This window comes from Myodes glareolus, chromosome 3 (genome assembly GCF_982192425.1).
Source record: "Myodes glareolus chromosome 3, mMyoGla1.1, whole genome shotgun sequence".
In the NCBI taxonomy this organism is placed as follows: Eukaryota; Metazoa; Chordata; class Mammalia; order Rodentia; family Cricetidae; genus Myodes; species Myodes glareolus.
The window spans coordinates 46963193-46981374 of NC_142028.1; positions in this window are offsets into that span (position 1 = coordinate 46963193).

Genomic DNA, 18182 nt, shown 5'->3' on the forward strand with positions numbered 1-18182 from the left:
AACTGAGGAGTCACTAGCAGTTGGTAGCTGTTGGAAGATGAATAGCCAGTTTTTTTTTATAAGGCCCCTAGTAAGTTGATGCATGTCCCTATGGAAGGTCACACATCCAAGAGCATATGAGAAATACAAACTATACTTGATTTTAAATTGGAAAAATAAAGAGGACACAATATTGAGTGTATAGGGAACAGCGAGCAGATGTGGGAGGAGTTGGAGGAGAGGAAATATGGTCAAAACATGTTATATGAAATTCTCAATGAACTAATAAAATTATGAACAAAAAATTTTCTGAAGTTATATAAATGGCTAAGAAATCTATAAAAAATTGTTAAAAAGTTTTTTTTTCATATTTTTAATCATCAGGAAATGCTAGTAAGTCAAAGCCACATTAAGATGAAACTTCATATCTGTTAATGTGAATATTACCATACTGTCAGATGACATTTGTTAACCAGATATGAAGAAAAAGAAACATCTGGGCACTGTTATGGTGATGTAAATCTCTAGAGCCACCATGAAAATCAGTGTAAAATCTCATCAAAAATGTAAAAAAAAAAACTAATATATATCTTGCCAATTCTATTTGTTGATGTATAACCAAGTAAAATTTCTCAAAAAAGTCTCAACTCCTGTGCTCATTGCAGCATTATCTACAAAAGCTAAAACATGAAAACAACCTAAGTATTTGTCAAGTAATAAAATGATGAATAAAATTATAAGCATATCTACTTACCCAGAAATATTTGACAAATAAATTCTAAATGTATACATACATGAAATTTTCCGTATGCAATTATTATTATAGCCTCATAAGGACAAAGACAACATGGAAAGCATTCAATGGATTGAAATAATGCAGAGAGGAAAAACAGTAGTGTACAACCAGGGTGTAAATGGATCGCTGGATGACAGAGGATTTGCCTAGCACACATAAGGTTCTAGTTTCAGTACACAGCAAGGGAAGAAAATGCAGTCCAAACACTGGATAATTTCATTTATATGTGAAAGTGAAGAAAGATTCACTGCAACTAAGTAGTTAGATGAGTAGGGAAAAATCAGATGTCAAAGGTCACAGTGCCAGTTATAGAAAATGAGTATAATCCAGAGATGTAAGTCTTGTCAAGGTCACTGCGGTTCAAAGTATTACACTGTTTACAGATTAATCTTAAGTGTTTTCATCACTTACTAAGAGAAAAAAAGAAAACAAGAGGACATGAAGAGAAGAAAATGTGATATTTGAAAAGCGTTTTATGAGAATCAGTTTCTTTCAGTAATGAAGAAATATATAAACATAGTAGTTCACCTCAAATACACTCAGTTCCTATTCGTCAAATATCTTCTAAAAGTTTGATAAAACCAAAGATACAAAACTACAACAATAAAGAAAGCACTTTTTACAGTACTGTATACACAAATGAACCTGCAATTATTTATGACTGAACAGTGACAGCTCATAGGTGAAACTGGAAAAGAAAACTATTTGAGAATTACTTAATATCCATTATTAATATTCTGAAATCAAGTTAGCAACAGAAAAAGAAAATATTTTGGATGGAAACTCAAGGGAGGTAGGTTATAAATAGTCTACTTCAAAACAAAGGGTGTTCTCAGGACTGATTGTTTTTCTTGTCATTGAAATTCTTACCAGAAATGCGTTAATGTTTCATCCACTCTATATTTCCATATAAATTATAGAGCATATAATTTAAATCTGTGCATTTGTTTGATTGGTTGGTTGGCTGGTTTTGGCTTTTGGAGAAAGGGTTTTCCAGTAGATTTGGAACCTGTCCTGAAACTAGCTCTTGTAGACCAAGCTGGTTTCAAACTCACAGAGATCTGCCTGCCTCTGTCTCCTGACTGTTGGGATCAAAGGCATGTACCACCACAGCTAGACTGAGACATATATTTTAAGACACAGATGAAAGAAATTTTCTAAGCTAGTATCATTACTCAAAATCTTTAACAGAAGACCCAAAACCTTAAATTATTTATGTGAAGCAAAAAAAAAAAATGAAACTCAGGGCATATCTTTCTAGACTTGAGAGTCTAATTTTCTAAGGATAGTGACTATATTAGAATCTGAAATTTTCTGAAAATGATCATCACACACCATCATCACACACTATTGTTATTACAAAGAAGCACTTTCTAATTACATCAAAATTTGTTATTGCTTATCCTAAAGCCCCTAATTTTCCTTCTGTGTCATTTTTGCATATGATAACCTAGGATGGCAAACATAAAATCAATCATTGGTGTCTCATCAGTGATTGAACTTTGATCTTTGGAAAAAAAATAATATAAGATAATCACCTAAATTAAGTGATCACACATTTGTTGATATTTAGTCATTGACACACAAATTCATTATGAAATTTTATTCAAAATCAATCATGCCTAGTAATTCAAAGACTGAAATATTTGAGAATCTAAGAAAATTGTAACGGTTTTCTTTTCTCCTTCATGGCAAAACTTAAATACATAGTTTACTCAAAGATATAATTGTGTTATTTTACTCAAAGATTATTTTGTGGTATACAAATGTCTTACAATCACTATTTTTTAAAAATACTATTGACAGTTGAATCGATTCACCATAAGGTGTCTGCTTGGGTTAACTTTTTGCTAAAAATCACAAGTCAGAGCATTCAGAGATTGTGGTTGCTTTTTCATTATAATTGAAGATAACTAATTTATTGGAATTAAAGCTGCTGGAAAAAAAGAATTAATATAATACATGCAGAAATAATAGAATTATACTTTACAAGATTACTCATATTGATTATAACCAGGACCATTTTAAAAGGATAAAGACAAATTGTAAAGTATCTTATACTCTTCAAAATATGACAGATAATTCAAAATCCTGGTACAGACAGCGGAAGAAGCAAAGGTTACATCAAGCACGCAAATGACACTGTGGTACACACTGGTATTGCATATAACACCAAGGAACGTAACTAGCCTAAGGAAGAATGAGATTTCAGTTCTGCGCTAAAATTGAGGCAATATTTATCAATGGCATGCACTTTGCTAACTCACTAGTGAGTCTTGACTTGCTATCAATTCAGGATGGTCTTTTGGGGACAGAATCACATCATAAGTCAAAGATCATTTAGAAATATTTGCTCAGCACTTAGCTAACATATCTTAAGGTTCTCAGCACTTCTAGAAGATTTATAGTGGACTCATTATAGTATTTAACATAGTTAGCAATGTTAGAGGATGCAAAGTACTAAATCCACTTGTAACATTAACAAGATAACAGTGTGTGTGTGTGTGTGTGTTTATAGAATAATAGGAAGGCACCATGTTTGTTTAATATTTTATTCAATAACTCTTTTACTTGTGACATGTGAGGTTCAAGCCTTGTCAAAGTTAGATATTTGCTTAAAGGTCCTGTACTAAGTTACAGAATGAAAATTTAAGCTTAAATTTTTCTCTCTAACACACAGGATTATTTTTCTCTGATGGAATCACTTTAATGGTGCCTGTTCAGTTTCTTCATTTGTTTCCTCTAAGTAATTAACTCAACATCAGCTTTGTTCTTTTCTTCACAATTTCTCAAGTAATTTAGCTTAGAAACATATATACCTATATATTATTAATTAGTTTGACACTAAGAGTACAATTAGTACAAAATACGTCTGGAACACAAATGCAGTAAGAAAGGCATTAGATAATTTATTTTCTATAATATACATAATCATCAAAAAAGAATAACAAAGAACAAAAAAGATACTGTTTAGGATTTTTTTAAATGTACATGTTTCTTTTTCTTCACTTCTATCTGAATCAGAGATGTTTGAATCACTGATATATTGTCAAAGCCTATAATTCCTCAAGCAGACTGATGATCGAGTATTTTCAAGTTAGGAGGCAACAGCCACAGTTTCAGACCCAAAAAAGTCTGTGGCCCTGACAGTGTCTAATTTGATAGAAAGCAAGTCTGTTCTTGAGATTCTTGACCCACATAATTTACTGTTCGCTTTTACTTATATATATGAGGAGTTACACATTACTTGACAGGGTTGTTGTATGCTACTTGACTAATATAATATCACCCTGCTTTCTTTAAAAAATATCTCCATGTATTAATTAAAGGAGATGTTTAGGACTATAATCCAGGAAATTCAGATGAGGGCACTAAAATTACCAGCCACCAATTCCGTGAGTTATTAGGATTGATTTCAAAAGATGACTAGCTTTGGTGAGAAAATCATTTACTTTTCGTGTCATATAGTCATGATTTTCATTTCTTTATTCTCAGAAAGACAGATGACACTAGCAACACCTTGACACAATTGTGAAGAATAGCAAGATACTGAAAACAGTACAGGACTGGTGTGGGAGTCTACGTGTGACTCAGTTTCTATCTGGAATCATTTCTGACTTAAAGAAATCATTTGACTTCAAGCTTTCCTGCTTTGCTTTTTCCTAAACGTTGAGGGCTATGAGAGACTTCTGATTTATCCCATGAGAGAACACTCTATCTAGTAGAAAGGATACTACTGCAGACAAAACGCAGGAACATCAAGACAGAAAGTAAGGCTTCTTCTGAGCAGCAAGCACATGTTGGAGAGGAGACTGCACACTCAAGGACAGGAATGGTTTTGCAGTTAGATACTGGCTGACCATCTGTGCTGGGCTTTGTTCTGCTTTTGCCCATAAACAAGTTCCCTATCCAGGAACCCTCACCGAGTTTGTAGGAGTGGGCTCCTAGAGACTGGCCATTTGTTTACAATAAGGTAGAAAGACAGAAAAACTAGGAAAAGTGCTTCAAAAATAAAATCAAGTAATGTCAAGACACAAGAGGAAAGGAACTACAAAACACTGCTTATAGAAATAAAAAGAAGTGTACCCACTACAGAAGTCACAGTGAAATTTTGCCACAAAAAAACCCTGAAAATATAGCTACCATATTGGTACAGCTATGGTATGCATGGGAACATGCTCAGAAGATACTATGCCAGCAACTACAGAGATACTTGTACAATTATTTTTTTTCATTTTTGGTTGTTGATGTAAATATACATATATATGTGTGTGTGTTTGTCCCTGTGTGTGTGAGTGTGTATGCAATAGTTAGAAAATAAAACCAATCACCATGTCCATCAACAGGCACATGAATAAAGAAAATATAGTACCAATTCACATTAGAATTTTATTCAGGTTAAATCCTGAGAGTCTCAGGACAAAGGACGGTGCTATACATCATCATGTTGGACAAAGCAAGCCAGATTTATAAAGACAAAAACCCAAGAAAAATATACTCCTGCATTCATGCCTTTGTGTTCTATAGGACACATTTAGTTTAACTAAAATTGTTTTCATGAGCTTAGGTGACAGGTATTTCCAGGAACATGCATAACTTATCCATGACTATGCCACTGAAGAAACTGTGAAAGAATGTGAAAACAAAAGGGGTAATGGGTGTGAAAAAATTTAGTCAACTGTATACATGTCTTAAACTGTCAAAGAAAAAAGTTAAGTAATACAAATAAGTAATAAAAGCAACATATTAAATATACCAAATAATTCAATAAGATACTCAAATATATGTTCTCCCTTATGCAGAATCTATATTTAAATCTATTTTTATAACGCACACAAAAGAAAACCCTCACATGTATATGGATAAATATTGGCATATACATGTTTGCGTATATGTATGTGTATTTGTGAAAAACAAAACTAAAGGTGAGAGTAGAGAAAGTGAGAAAGAAAAAAAAAACAGTCCTAAACATAAGATGAGGGGTTGCAAAGCATGTGACAAATGAACCAAACAGGAAACTAACAGAGAGTGAGAAATAGAATCAACAGAATGGGAGAGTGCATTAAATCGGGGGAAAGCAAGAACCTAATACAAGACAGTGTATGTATGAAAGCAAAATCATTATTTTCTATGCTAACTTAAACCTCAATTTAAAAAAACAATGTAGTGTGCCACAAAGAGAAGCAAACCCAAGCAAGGCACTGAAGTACATCCATTCACACAGCTGATTAGTAGTAGAGTGAAAGCCTATTTATGGGTTGAGAATCTCTAAGCATCATAACTCAGTGATATGGTACCCAAGGAGACAGAAGGCATCTCTCTGTTTCACACTTTCGAACTTCTTGTGCTACAGGTCAACAGTAGACACTAATTAGAGTAGTTTGTGAAATATGCACCTGGGGAGGTGAAAACACAGGAGGTGCCCTGGTGAAGAATGCCCATTAAGTTAGCCCTCCACAGGCTCCATGTGCAGAATCTTAATAACATGAGCACTCGGCCCTTGAGGAAATATTCCATTCATACTAAATGGATTCTTGTTGAGTCTCAAAATTCATGACTTTTGGTATAAATAATTGCAGGAAGTCTTGTTTCATAATTTAGAAATGCTTCAGCTATGATGTCTCCACATATATAAATAACTTTTCCTTGTTTCCACAATTGTTTTATGATTCCATCCACATTACCTAAACTCTCAATGCCTGAGGGAAAAAGATTAGTTTACTCTTCTATATACTATTGCTTCCTTAACCTACATGTAGAAATCTAGGCATATTTTATTTTAAAAATCTTTATGGTAAGAAGATTGGAAACCTTGAGATATTACAGTTTATTGTTTCTACTGAACCTCTATGTAAGGTTTGCCTCATTTGAGAGCTGGAATATGGCTTTGTAGTTAGAAATGTTTGCTCCACAAGTATGAGGAGTACAGTTCAGATCTTATTATGTTAAAACCTGGTGGAGGATAGAGAAATAATTAGCAATTAAAAGCACTGGATGTTATGATCAGAGGTCTCTGACCCCCACTATTGTGGCTCATAAACATTCCTACTTCCAGTTTCAGGAAATACAATGCCCTCTTCTGACATAGAGGCACAACACAAACATGGATATTAATATACACGTCTAGGTAAACAAACTTAAGATAAATATTGAAAAATCAAAATGAAAGATGGGTAGCATCTTGTGCAAGCTTGAATGTAGCTGGGTGATCATAGGGCTTGCTGAACAACAGTCTACCCAAAATACTAGCTCAAGATTTATCATGAAATCCTGCTCAAAAAAAATACATGGAGAATGAAATGTTGAGAAACCCAATGCCCAACTCTGATCCCTATACTCCATGTATACACACACACACACATACACACACACACACACACACAAAATACACACACACACACACATATTAATGAACACCACACAAGCACACACACATTGTTAAAGGACTGAATTGTTTATGTCATAGATTAAAAATCTTGTTCGCTTTGTTTTTAAGTCAATTGCTTTTTCAATACTAGTTTTGAAAATCTAAATTCTTTTGTTTGTGACCAATCAATTCACTGAGTGTTTTTTTAATTTGAGTTAAGATTCAATTAATGTGTAAAAGGCTTAGCCTGCAGAAATTTCAGGATGTGGTAGGTCAGTAGAGTCTGTAGAGAGTTGGACATACATAGAGATATCAAATCACTATAGGATATTGAGTCTCAGGCTCCTCTTCTTCCTTTCCCATCTTTACCCTGTGTATGTACATGGTGAATAGTTTGCCCACCAATATTCCAAACTGTGATCTACTAGCTATCCGTGTAACCCAAGTTAAAATAGAGCACAATGGCCTTGGACTGAAACCTCTGAAACTTTCAGTCAAAACCATCTCTTCTTTTTACATTGATTATCTCAGGTGTTTTCTGACAACAGTGGAAACCTGACTACCACAAAAGTCTTAGTTTCAAACAACTGACAATTATATTGGAAAAAGAAAAACAAATTGGATTAATTCACATAAAAATGAAAGAAAAAATGAACTTTGTATGAATCATGTATTTCAAGATAAAATTTTGACATTTAAACTCGATAAAAGTTTAAAAAAAATAACAGCAACAATAAGGTAGATAATAATTTGTTAAGGCAAAAAACACTATGCATTAATATGAAACTATATATAATTTGAATTTCCAAGTTTTTAAAGTTATAGTTCACTCTAAAGTCAGAATTCATATAAATGTAAATAAGTTACACACTGGAAAATGTGGTAACCACACATCTAACTGGACTGCCACAGAAATATGGCGGTTCCTGATCACCCAAAATTAAAAGGAAAGGAGCATAAATAAGATTTTGAAAATAGGGGGGAAATAATGGAAAAATTCTTTAAGGAAACAATATTAAAAAATTGCCCCCAAACATCTAACCATAATTAAAGGTCTTTGAGCCTATTATTCGTGATCCTAAAGAAGCTAAATAAGGAGGTGAACCTGATGAAAATCATGTAGCTATCGGCCTGGAGATTGGAAATAGACAAGAGTCCCAGGCAACCTCGGGTGCATGGGGGGGTGGGAGAATAGTTGGAAGGGGAGAGGGTTAGAGAGAAGGGAATAGGGGAGGAATGGGGAAAGCTAGGTGGACTGGGATGGGGGGAGGGAGGAAGGATGGATATGAGATCAGGGAAGAATATATTTCAACTAAGGGAGTCATTTTAGGGTTTACAGGAGACTTGATTATAAATGGCATCCCAGGTCCAAGAAGATCCCCAGATTGTTCTCTGGACAGAAGAGAGGGTGCCTGAAACGGCCTAGGCCCATAACCATACTGATGAATATTTTGCTTATCACCATAGAACATTCATCTGGCTATGGGTGGAGATAGAGACAGAGACCCACATTGGAACACTGGACTTAACTCCCTAGGTCCAAACGAGAGGCAGAAGGAAAGAGAACGTGAGCAAAGAAGGCAAGATCAGAGAGAACCTTCATCCGACGATGGATGGCGATACAGACGGAGACCCACATTGGAGCACCGGACTGAGCTCCCCAAGGTCCAAATGAGGAGCAGAAGGAGGAAGAAAATGAAAAAGAAAATAAGGACTGCGAGGGATGCGATCACCCACTGATACAAGGGGACGGATCTAATGAGAGTTTACCAAGGCCAGTTGGACTGGGACTGAACGAGGACGCAATCCAACCAGATTCTCTGAATGTGGCCGGATTCTCTGAATGTGGCTGGCCCGGAGTCTTTCTGAAAAGCCATTGACAATGGCACTTGGACTTGTTTCCTCTGCATATACTGGATTTTGCAGATCTAGTCCGTCTGAACACTCACCTTCCTGGACCTGGAGGGAGGCGGGAGGAACTTGAACTTCCCACTGGGCAGGAAACCCTGACTGCTCTTAGGGATAGAGAGGGAGGAAGAGAGGGAGTGGGGGGAATGGGAGGGTGGTGGGAGGAGGGGCAGAAATGGAAACTTTTATAATTTAATAAAATTACAAAAAAAACATGAAAATGTGTTATCAATACAAGTAAAATTGATATGCTGAGGTATTTCATATCTACTAGAAGAAAAATAAAATAGGCAGCATAAGATTTTAGTAAGGATGTATATCATTAGTTCATTACCATTGTTACAACATTCACAAACTTAGCTGCTGAAAACATTATAGCTTTTAATGAAGAAGTACACTTAAAAGAAACCCCACACTCTCTAAAAATTGAGAATAACAGATGGTTATTTGTGTAGGGGTGGACTCACAAATCAGAAATCTTTGCTGGAATGGAGAAAAGCAACCAAATCCCGCAGCCAGAAAAGAGAGCAGATGCATGCTTTCCATCTGCATAAATAGTATATGAGGCCAGGCCCAAGTCGCCAGGTAATTTTTTTTTTTTTTAGTAAATTTTATTAAATTATAAAAGTTTCCATTTCCGCCCCCCCTCCCAACACCCTCCCACTCCCCCCACTCCCCCCCCTCCTTCCCCTCCGTCCCCCAGGGCAGTCAGGGTTTCCTACCCTGTGGGAAGCTCCAGCTCCCTCCCCCTCCCTCCAGGTCCAGGAAGGCGAGCCTCCAAACAGACTGGATCCCCAAAATCCAGCATATGCAGAGGGAACAGGTCCCAGTGTCATAGTCAATGGCTTTTCAGAAAGACCCCGGGCCAGCCACAGAGAATCCGGCCAAATTCCGAGAATCTGGCTAGATCACGTCCTCGTTCAGTCCCAGTCCGACTGGCCCTGGTAAATTCTCATCAGATCCGTTCCCTTGTATCAGTGGGTGATAGCATCCCTCGCAGTACTGATTTCGTCTTTCATGTTCCTCCTCCTTCTGCTCCCCCTCTGGACCTCGGGGGGCTCAATCCGTTGCTCCAATGTGAGCCTCCGACTGCATAGCCGTCCTTCGCCAGACGAAGGATCTATGGTGATAAGCAAAATATACATCAGTATGGTCATGGGCCACGGCCGATTCAGGCACCCTCTCCTCTGTCCAGAGAGCAATCTGGGGGATTTCTCCTTGGACCTGGGATCCCATATATAATCAAGTCTCCTGTAAACCCTAAAATGGCTCCCTTAGTTGAAATATATTGTTCCCTGATCCCATATTCATCCTACCTCCCTCCCCCCCCCCATCCCCGGCCACCAAGCTTTCCCGTTCCTCCCCTACTCCCTTCTCTCTAGCCCTCTCCCCCTCCATCGACCCTCCCACCCCCCATGCACCCGAGGTTACCTGGGACTCTTGTCTATTTCCTACCTCCTGGCGGATAGCTAAATAATCTTCATCAGGTTCATCTTCTTATTTAGCTTCTCTAGGATCACGAATAATAGGCTCAAAGACCTTTAATTATGGTTAGAATCCACTTATGAGTGAATACATACCGTGTTCCTCTTTTTGGGTCTGGCTTACCTCACTCAGTAAAGCGTTTTCTATTTCCATCCATTTGCATGCAAAATTCAAGATGTCATTGTTTTTTACCGCCGAGTAAAACTCTAATGTATATATGTTCCACACCTTTTTTAACCATTCTTCTATTGAGGGGCACCTAGGTTGTTTCCATGATCTGGCTATTACAAATAGTGCAGCTATGAACATAGTTGAACAAATGCTTTTGTAGTATGTTAGGGAATCTTTAGGGTATATTCCCAAGAGTGGTATTGCTGGGTCCTGAGGGAGGTTGACTCCCAGTTTCCTGAGAAACCTCCACACTGATTTCCACAGTGGCTGCACGAGTTTGCATTCCCACCAACAATGGATGAGTGTTCCCCTCACCCCACATCCTCTCCAGCATAGGCTATCGTTGGTGTTTTTGACTTTAGCTATTCTGACAGGTGTAAGATGGTATCTCAAAGTGGTTTTGATTTGCATTTCCCTGATCGCTAGGGAGATTTAAGGCTATGGCTACAGTATTTCCTACACATTTTAACATATCTTATATTTTTGCACAAAATATTATAGAAGTCCTGTATTCTATATATTGGAAGATCTGATAACTTTTTGAGGCTTTGGGGGTGTACATGATTTATCATTTTGTTAAAGTGTTCAAAATAAGAGAGGTAAGTAATTTAAGGAAGGGGAGAAGAGTAGAGACCTATGTAACTTATGAGGAGGAAAAGTTTAAGAGACTTAAGTGACTTAAGAAAGAGGGAAGTGTTTGTTTGACTAATAGTTTTCAAATGGTCAAGGTGTGCTTGCTTGGCCTCATATCCTAGGGCAATAATGACACTATGGTGAGAATGTATGACAGATACATTTGTCTTCTCATTGTGGATAAGAATGAGGATGGTGTGTGTACAGGAATCAAGAACAAAATATACAGGAGAAACTTCCCCAAGTGACCTCTTTCTTCAATCAAAGGTGCATCTTCCATGGTTTGGAAGTACACAAAACAGCAATAGTAGAAAAGAACCAAGACCTTAAGACACTGTCTTTGTGGGTATACTTCCTATCCAAACCACCCAGTTTCTTGTCATTTCTTTTTTCTAGATGTGTCCTGTATTCACTAGATAATTCCTCATTTTCCAAGCAAACAATAGTATCCCTTTCTTCTATATCTTTATAATTTTACCATTTTAGTTCTCCTTTTTAAAAATATTTATATTGTTAATTCTATTTATTCATGTCTCTATCTGTGAGGGAATGTACACTTGGAAACAGGTTCCTATGGATGCCAGGAAACAGTTTCTTGTTCAATAAAGCTGGAGTTTAAAATGCTTCTTTTGTTTTTAATTTTTTATTAATTTTGCATACCAACCACGGTTCCCCCTCCTTCCCATCCTTCCACTTTCCTTCTACCTCTCCCAACCCCCATCTACTCCTCAAAGAGAGTAAGGCCTCCCATGGATGTCAACAAAGCCTGGTGTATCAAGTTGAGGCAGAACTAGTTCCCTCCCCTCTGCAATAAGACTGAGTTAGAGATGTTTATAAATCACCTTTTATGGGTGCTGAGAACTAACAAATGTCCTCTATAATTGCAGTGTGCACTTTTAACCACTGAGGCATCTCTTCAGTCGCTCACCTCCTTTTGTAATCCACTATCTTACTTCTCTCTGTCCTTACAGAATACTAAGTCACGAGAACAATTCAAAATTACTTTTCTACTTCCAGATCCTCCACTGAAGCACAACTGCTAAATTCCTTTTGAGGGGATTGAGATCAATTAGTGTGCTCTTAGAATTAAGGCACCTTTAGAATAATATCATCTTGCCTGCACAAACCATGACCTGAACCTTCAAAATATTAACAAAACATATACAACCTTGTTGAAATAAATTTGGCGATTTTATACAATGAAATAAAACTAAATACATACCGTTAAATATTATGGCACATCAAAATCATCAGACTTAGTCAAACTTTCATTATTTGCAGATGATATGATGGTATATAAAAGTGACACAAAAAAACTTTACCAGGAATCTCCTACAGCTGACAAAAAAAACCTTCACTAATGTGGCAGGATACAAGATTTACTTAAAAAAAAATAAGTAGCCTTCCTATATACAAATGATAAAGAAGCCGAGAAAGAAATCAGAAAAATATCACCTCTCACAATAGCCAGAGATAATATAAAATATCTTGAGATAACACTAACCAAAGAAGTTAAGGACCTATTCTACAAGAACTTTAAACCTTTGAAGAAAGAAATTGAAGAAGATACCAGAAAATGGAAAGATATCCCATATTATTGGGTAGGTAGGACAAACAAAATGAAAATGGCAATCCTACCTAAAACAATCTATAGATTCAATGCAATACCCATCAAAATTCCAACACAGTTCTTCACAGACCTTGAAAGAACAATAACCAACTTCTTATGGGAAAAAAAAAAAAAACAGGATAGCCAAAACAATCCTGTACAATAAAGGAACTTCTGGAGGCATCACCATCCCTGACATCAAGCTCTATTACAGAGCTACAGTAATGAAAACAGCTTGTATTTGCACAAAAACAGAGAGGTTGACCAATGTAATCAAATTGAAGACTCGAATATTAATTCACACACCTATGAACACCTGATTTTGACAAAAATTTATAAAATTATACAATGGAAAAAAGAAATCATCTTCAACAAATGGTGCCGGCATAACTAGATGTCAGCTTGTAGAAGAATGAAAATAGATCCATATTTGTCACCGTGCACAAAATTCAAGTCCAAATAGAATAAATACCACAATATAAATCTGACCAGATTGAGCCTGATAGAAGAGAGTGTTTGAAGTAGACTTCAATCTGTAGGCACAGGAGACCACTTCCTAAATATATCTCCAGTAGCACAGACACTGAGCAACAATAAATAAATGGGACCTCCTGAAACTGAGAAGCTTCTGCAAAGCAAAGGACACAGGCAATAAGACAAAAAGCTAGCCTACTGAATGGGAAAATATTTTCAAGAGACCCACATCAGACAAAGAACTGATCTCCAGAATACATAAAGAACTCAAGAAATTAGACATCGGAATTCTAAATAAACCAATTAAAAATGGGGCACATATCTAAACAGAGAATTCTCAACAGAATAATCTCAAATGGCCTAAAGATACTTTAGGAAATGTTCAACATCCTTAGCCATCAGGAAAATGCAAAGCAAAACAACTTTGTGATACTATCTTACACCTGTCAAAATGGGCTAAGATAAAAAAAACACCAGTGATAGCTTATGTTGGAGACATTGTTGAGTAAAGAGAACACTCATCCATTGCTGGTGGGAGTGCTAACTTGTACTGATTTCCAGTTTGGAAATCAGTATGGTGATTTCTTAGAAAACTGGGAATGAATTTACCTTAGGATCCAGCAATACCACTCTTGGGCATATACCCCAAAATGCTCAATCATACTACAAAGATATTTGTTAAACCATGTTCTTAGAAGCATTATTTGTAATAGCCAGAAACTGGAAACAACCTAAATGGCCCTTAATGAAAGAATGCATAAAGAAAATGTGGCACATTTATACACTAGCATACTCAGCGGTTAAAAAACAATGACATCTTGAATTTTGTATGCAAAATGAAGAAACTAGAAAATACATACTGAGTGAAATAATGCAGACACAAAAAGATAAATATGGTATGTACTCACCCAAAAGTGGATACTACCTATAAACAAAGGATATTAAGCCTATAGTTCATGATCCTAGAGAAGCTAAGTAGTAAAGTGAACTCTAATATATATATATATATATATATATATATATATATATATATATATATATATATATATATATTTACCTGGAAAGTCAAAATAGACAAGATCGCCTCACAAAATCGGGAGCATGGGTGTGGGGGTAAAGGGAGGGTTGAAGGGGAAAGGGAAGGAGATGGATGGAGGGACAAGGAGAACTTGAGGGACTAGAATGGTCAAGATAGAGAAAGGACAGAGATGACAGCAAAAAAAAAAAAAGATATTCCTTGACTGAGGGAGTCACTATGGGTTTTGTAAGAAACCTGATTCTAGAGAAATACCCAGGAATCCACAAGGATGACCTCAACAAGTCCCTAAGCAATAGAGGAGAGGAGGCCTGAATTGGCCTTGTCTTGTACTCAGACTGATGAATATCTTAAAAATCACCATAGAACTTTCATCCAGCAACTGATGGAAACAGAGGCAGAGACCTGCATCGGAGCTCCCAAAGTCCAGTTGAAGGGTAGGAGGAATGAAAATATGAGCAGAGAGGTCAAGACCATGATGGGTTCACCCACTGAAACAGTCTACCTGAGCTCACCAACTCCAGCTGTACTGGGAAGGAACAAGCATAGGATCAAACTAGTCCCTCTGAATGTGATTGACAGTTGCATGGCTGGGGCAGACTGAGGAGGAACTGGCAGTGACACCAGAATTTATCTCTTCTGCTTATACTGACTTTTTGGGAACTTATTCTCTTTGGATGGATACCTTGCTAAGCCTAGATATAGTAGGGAGGACCTTGGACCTTCCACAAAGCAATGTGACTTATCCTTTCTGAGGAGTGGATGGGGAGGGTTTGGGGGTTATGTGAAAGAAATGGGAGGAAGGGAGGAAATGGGAACTTGGACTGGTATATATAGAGGGGGGAAAAAGAGAGATAGTTTGCTTTCTTTTTTTAAAGAATAAAATAAATAATTTAAATAAATATATAAATATTTTCTTACAACACAGAGACACAACAATCAGAAAAGAATGTGTTTCCTTCAAGTCTGACAGCCTGAGTTTGGTTATGAGGACCTACATGGTAGAAAAGACTGATACCCACATGTTCTCCTTTGATTTCCATATGTGCACTGTGACACAAGAAGTATGTTTCCTCACATACTAAAAACAAATGTAATTGAAAAAATTGTGTTCTTAACATTCCTTATCAGAATAGACAAACCCAGTTTGTATAAACTTTATGATTAAATTATGATCATTATTAATAATGTGGCATATTGCTACAGTGGTGTACTTTTGAAAATAAAAATGAATAAATTAATAATATATGCAACAGAATTAATAGGCTCTTATAGTCGTGTCCAATAAAAGAAGTTAAACCCAAAAGCATTTCTGTCGTTTTCAGTTTGAAAGAATGTAAAAACCTGCAGAACTGATTTGTCTTAGTGGATTTTCACCCATGGATAGAGAGTGACTAGAACTGTCTATGAGGGAACACTGTGATGTGGTGGCATTCCTTTCCACCATGGTAATGGTTTTGGTAATATGAGCATACTGAACTATAGTATCATTAAAATGAATCAATATGTTTGCTTAATTTTAACGTAAATTGTGGTTTCCTAATTTTTTAAATGACAAATATTTCTTAAATATATTTTAACAAAGTTTCAGAATTGTGTATTAAAGTGTTCGTCTGTTGTCTCAATTCCTTCTAAAGCTTAAACAAAGGACATTCTACTGGACCTGCTTAAAAGAAAACAACTATTTCATTGTGGACACACCTTCATACATAGTCCCTTCTTACTCTCTCTTTACTCTTTCCTCTATTGCCCTGGATAATTGATTATCCTGATTAAAACGAGCAAATCAAGTTAGTAATCAGGGCAATATTTTTCTTCATTTCAATGTACTACAAAGATTCTTACAACAAAGTATTTTTAGTGCAGTCAATTCTAACAGCATTTGAATTCTGAAATAAAATTTTTGCGTCTTTGATGGATGGTTTTGTGCTACACTTAAATGAAGGCATGCTGCTGATGTGAAATGCATCTATCGTTATCTGTGATTTCATTTACCCAATTATTTATCTACATGGGCAGCATGCATTGTCACATGCTCACATTTGACATTTTCACTGACCTTTCTAATAATTATTCTCAGACTGCTATTTTTATATTTTGTGTATTTATCAGAATTATTGATTCTACCTAAGAAAAAGAGCTGGATTAGAGAAACAATAGTAACCATTTTTCCAGACCCTTGTTAAAAACACTTAATATATAAAGGGGGGGGATTTCCATTAATCTGTGTGTGTTTCTTACTCAAGATGCCATAGTGATTTGTTCACTGACTCAGGCATGTGTTCATGCTAAACATTAAGCCAGGCAGTGGGGGCCCACGCTTTTAATTCCAACACTTGGAAAGCAGAGACAGGCACATCTCTGTGAGTTCGAGGTTAGCTTCGTCTACAGAAGTATTTCCAGGACAGCAAGGGCTGTTACACACAGAAACCCTGTCTTGAAAAACAAAACAAAAACTAACAAGCAAACCAAAACCACTTTAGCCAAACGAAGAAAACTGCAGCTCCCCTAAACTGACTGGGTAGATATTGATAATGTTAATAATACTGTGCCAATTTTGCAGTTTTAACTCAAGAGAGCAGCACTGTTCAACTGGAACAAGGCGTTCATTGTTCATGAAATTTTCCATCGATGATGCTTTCAGACGTATCTATATATGAATTCACATAACTGAACTATTCTAAATTATAATTATTTATTCTGGGTGATTAAACTATGAATATACATTTATACAGGAATAAAAATATCAACTGATATTTGGGAAGTTCTTGTTGATAAGAAATTTGTTTGTTGCAGCTTCTCTGATTTATGAACAAGGAAGAGGACTTCACTGGTAACAAAACTGTTGTCAATATCATAATGAAAGAAAGAACAGACTAGAAGAGATGGGTGAGAGAATGAAGGATTACTATCCTGATGAATCCTTTATCTCTTTGACTGAAGAAGTACGGTGCAATTTTATCTGTTAAACTTGGGTTCAACAGATGAGCCAGTCACTCTGATGAACCAATATCCAAGATGAACCAACAGATGAACCAAGCTTGCCACTGACATGAACAAAGCCACCCTGCTCAAAGTTATATTGTAATTCTAAATAATTTTGCTTAGAAACAATTTTTACTTGCATTTGTGACAGCCTTAGAAATAAAAGCATCAAAAAGTTTAAGATATTTTCAGATATTAAACTCTAGCAATTTTGTATTTGCTTATGTCCATTAAGTCATAAAATTACTTGATCTTAAATTATTCACTGATGTTACAGCAGACAGCTCTTTAAAAACGCAAACTTGGAGTTAGACTGGTGCACACGGGAGGCAGAAGCAGGCAGAATTCCATTAGTTTGAGGCCAGCTTGATTTACAAGAGCTAGTTCCATGACAGGCTCTAAAACCACAGATCAACTTTGTCTTGAAAAACAAACAAACAAAAGAAGGCAAACCTGCAACTGAATCAAGCTTTCAAGAAGATAATTATACATCTCTATTATATATCATAGAAAAATATTTATGTATAGACATCATAGAAATTCAGATTGTACATTTATCAACTCCCATGCTCCCTACCCTCATTTCCTCTAACAAGCTGATGTTACTTTGTCAAGCCTCTTACAACTGGTTACTAATTGTCAATTTTATATGTTATAGAAACTAGGTGTTTATTCAAAAACAAAATCTGCACATAAATTGCCCAGTTATTATAATTCAGTGTTAGTACTAGTTTCCATC